Source organism: Pinus tabuliformis, chromosome 1_2, assembly GCF_031772625.1.
Source record: "Pinus tabuliformis cultivar Carrire ecotype Pingquan chromosome 1_2, CPIR1, whole genome shotgun sequence".
In the NCBI taxonomy this organism is placed as follows: Eukaryota; Viridiplantae; Streptophyta; class Pinopsida; order Pinales; family Pinaceae; genus Pinus; species Pinus tabuliformis.
Window position 1 is genome coordinate 832,096,114 of NC_142298.1, and position 4,712 is coordinate 832,100,825.

Consider the following 4,712-nt stretch of genomic DNA (forward strand, 5'->3'; position numbering starts at 1 on the left):
ATGAGCTGAAACAGTCTGAGGCGGGTATGTGTGTTGTCCCCATATCTTCTCATGCCTCCCTATCTTCTCATCATCCCACTCCATCTCTAGGGCCTTCCATTCTGTAGTGACCTTCCCTAGAGTGATGAGCCACTAAACACCCAATACTATTTTGGTGTCCGGAATATTGACCACGAAGAAGTGGTCAGTCAGTGTGTAGGTGCCCATCATCACTGATAACTCTGGAACATAACGAGCACACACCATGGTCTGATCTCCTAGGACCAAAATTGAAAATCCATCGAAGCTCTCTGTCGGTATACCTCTCCGCTCAACCATCTGTGCATTGATGAATTTGTGGGTGGCACCACTGTCAACCAAAACTAATACTCGTTGGCCACGTACTGTCCCCTGTACGCGCAGCGTCAAATACTTGGGAACTCCTCGCAATGCTGCAAGGGCTCCTCCGGTAGGTGCAAAAGCTGCACCACCTGCTACTGGTGGTGGAGGCAGCAAGGGACCCTGCATGGCATGACTATATCCTACCTCCACATCATCCTCCTCATCCTCTTCCCCACTGCTCTTGGAGAAGACCTCAATAAAATGTGCTTTGGTAGCAGCACATCTATGTCCTGGTGCCCACGGCTCCTTACAAGTGAAGCACAATCGCTCCTTCTTCAACTCCCTCCTGGTATCATCATCAATTTGTACTCGTCTTGGATTCCCCTTCAGAGGTAGAATCCTCACATCCTTCCCCTTAGGCTGAAAAGCCTATCGCTGGGGTAAGGTGTCCAGGTCCTGGGTAAGACATCCTGTAAGTCCCAGGTCCTGCTAATAGCATCCTAAAGGGTGGTTGGTCTAGCGGATCTGAGTAGACCCCGAAGTGGCTCTGCTAACCCCTCAACATACATGTAGATCCTCTGTGCCGTGGATAGATCTGGCACCATCATTGAAGCCCTCAAAAAGTCTGCAATGTAGGTCTCTGGGCTCCCTGTCTGTTTGAGCCTCTTTAGCTCAACAAAGTGCTATTCCGGATCCCTCCGGTCAAACCTCTCCATCAATCTCCTGGTGAACTCGGCATACGTCGTCACTGTGGAATGCCTGAGTGTAACCATCCCATGGAACCACCAATCTTGAGCCTCACCATCCAAATGTAATGTCGCCACCTTGATAGCTTCTGTCTCTGACATCTGGTTAAGCTGGAAATAGATGTCTAGCTTCTCCACCCAAGACCTTGCCGAACTGTTTGATGAGCCATCAAACGTAGGCAAGTGAAATCTACTAGCAGTGCAGTGGGTGTCTCCATCATGATAATTCCGTTATCCTCTGTGATGGTCGCGGGGTCTACTTTCCCGCTGGAGCTGAACAAAGTCTCTGAATGAGAGAGCATCCCTGAACTCCTGCCCATAGGCTTGGTACTCTGCAAAATAATCGCCCATATGACCGGGCTCTGCCTCCTGCTGTGCTCCGGCCCCCGTATGTGCTCTTAGGAAAGTGGGCATGGTAGAGCGTATAGGGGCATGTGAGGCTACTTGCTGAGTAGTATCACGCTGAGTGGCACCCTGCTCTAGCAAATACTGAGATGCACCTGATCCCTCTCCAACCTAGAAAACTCGTGGGCTCTCACGCTATCTAGCCTCCACTGCCATGAATCTCTGCCCCATCACCTCGATCTGCCTCGACAGATCCTGCACTGATTTGAGGAGCATGCCCGCAAATTTCTTCCCGTCATCATCTGCCATCGGGTTCTCCTGCTCTGCGTCCACCACAGGCTCCTCCTGTCTTGCGTCCACCACAGGCTCCTCCTGTCCTGCGTCCACCACCGGAACACAGTCTCCCTCTCCATAGGTGTTCTCCAACCTACGCCCAACGTCTCTGTATCTCCTACCTTTGTAACAGATGTAGGGCTTTTCCCCCGGTGTCATAGATTGCTAGCTCCACAGGTTGAGCCAGATCTATGCTCTGATACCATTGTAATATCCCTTATCAGGAATATTCCTCAAACACAAGCAAACTCCAACTAGAGATGGACTGGGAGGGCATTTACCAAATATGTCGCCTCTGAAAAGAGGACAAGATCTAGAGGCTACCTGGCCCTTTCCAGACTCTGTCTAAGAGTATAGGAGAAAACACACAAGTGGTATAGTAGCCGGGAAGCTCAAAGAGATAAAAATAACAATGGTGCAACATATAACAATATAACCATAAGTAGATACTCAAGAAATGCAGAGAGAAATACTAAGCCATTTTATTATACTGAGTAATAGAATGAGTACAGGAGGTGATCAAAAATATGGCACCTCGACTTGCACAAGGCAAGTGAAGAAATACACTCAGAATAGCAAAGGAATGGCCTCTCTTGAACTGCGTCCAAGCTGCTGGAGAACTGTCGTGCTGTTGTTGCTGCTAGAAATCAAATGAGGAATTGGGGTTGTTCCCCTCCTCAGAAAATGCTGAAACTTTGGAATCAAATTCTACTCAGAAAACCCAGAAAAACCCAGAAAGATTTTCTAAAATGGCAGACCCCTGAAAATTTCCCCCTTGAGGCCCCACACAATCCGTCAAGGCTCTGTGCCGCTGCTGAAATGATCCCACCACAACTCTGCCTGAAACTCAGATAAAATCCTCCAATATGCAAGGGTTGATCCCCTGTTGAACCTCCTAGCACAAATCCCCTTGCAAACGCTCAATCCAGAACTCCTGCTAGAAAGAACTGCATCATCCCTCTCAAGACTGCGCAGTCATCCAAGATGCTCAATCCTCCTGCCAAAATGCTGATGAAACTACTGCAAAAATACTGATGGAAATACCTTGCCCGAGCAGGCACTCGAAGTCCCCCAGGGCTAAGGGTGAGATCCCTGAACAGAGACACTCAATGCACTAAACAGTGCTGCAGACTAGCTAAACAGCCAACGTGCTCTAAGTCAAAGTGACTTGCTCAAATGCACATAATCGAATGACAAAATGAGGGGGATCCTCTCTCCTTTATAGCATTGGTCTCTCCTAATCACAAGGCTCACCTCCTCCAACGTAATCCCCTCTTGCCACGTGTTCCATTTCCATCTGCACAGTCTCTCCAAGTGTTTGCGTGGGCCCCATCTCTACGTGGTCGATTGACCCCCTTGGCTCCCCTTTATGTCACAACGTTGTGCTACTAGGAAGTGACTTTTTATTCTAAAAGTGAGTTATGTCCCCTTTTCCTCACCTTTTTATTTACAAATAACTATAGAAGGCAAAATTGAGCAAAATCGAATATTCTAACTAGCCATGGCTAATTAGGAATATTACAGAAAATTAGGGAAAGGTCATTGATCGATTCTTGCATAAACAAATTTTACATGCCATAAAGAATCAAGATTTATAGATAATATATTAAGCATGTTAATATGGCACTCCTTGAAGCGCTAATTTTAAAAAATATAGCATACAAAATGGAAGAAAATGACAATAAACATACACATTTACAACAAGAATCATTCCATGACTAAGATGAATGATGGGAATGGAGCCTTTGTGGAAGTGATTTTTGTGCATATAAGAAATCCATGGTAATGTGAATAATTTGTAACAATTGAGAATATGTGTAATTCTCTATATAAATTGTTGCTCATGTTGTAAAGGTTGTCATACATATAGAGAAGCATTTATCTTATATCCAAGCATTGACTCCCCTCTTATGTATTTGACATATTTTAGTTTAGGACTCTTTGAGATTATTCTATAGTTGCTCATGTTGTTTCATATTTCCATCGATTTAAGTTAGGGTTTGTAACATATGCATATTTAAGGCACATGATGGTATATAGTAGCTCTTGAAAATAACCTATAATGAATAAAATCAACAAAGGTCCAATAGCCTATGAAGGAGGCAAGCTAGGTAAAGTAAACAATAGTTGAAAATGCATATGACCCTAGTAAATATCAAGACATCAACCCTAGTTTTGAGGGTAAAATATTCAATCAATGCTATAATTTTTTATTTTTATTATTATTAAATTCAATCCCTTCCAATAGGGAAATAACATGTGGACATAAAATCGCTAAAAAATTCATATTTTAAGCTAACCCTAGGCCTAGCTACCATGAAATTAAAAAAGAAAGAGTGATTTATAATGATCAAACACTACTAGATTAGAGCCTTTACCTAGTTTGGAAATGGAGAAAATTAGGGAAAGTTCATTTATTGATTCTTGGAAAAACAAATTTTACAAGCCATAAAGAATCAATATTTCTATATAATATATTATGCATGTTAATATGGCACTCCTTGAAGCACTAATTTCAAAAAATATAGCATGCAAAATGGAAGAAAATGACAATAAACTTACACATTTACAACAAGAATCATTCCATGAATTCGATGAATAATGGGAATGGAGCCTTTATGGAAGTGATTTTTGTGCATCTAAGAAATCCATGGTAATGTGAATAATTTGTAACAATTGAGAATATGTGTAATTCCTTTAAAGAGGGTTTGTTGGGTAGTCTATGTTGGAGCCCAAGAATGAAGTGGGATAGCTCGAGTGAGCTCATTCTAATTTTCCTTACGCAACCACACATTGGTTTCAAGGATTTCTTTTTTCATTGATAGCTCACTATGATTGTCACTGCTCACCTCCTTTCCTTGCTAGTGTCGCCTCTAGTAGCCTTTTTTGTTGCACTAGATTTTCTAGATCTCAACGTAGTTAAATACTTTGTGTAATTATTGACTCCTACATTCATAGGTATTTCAA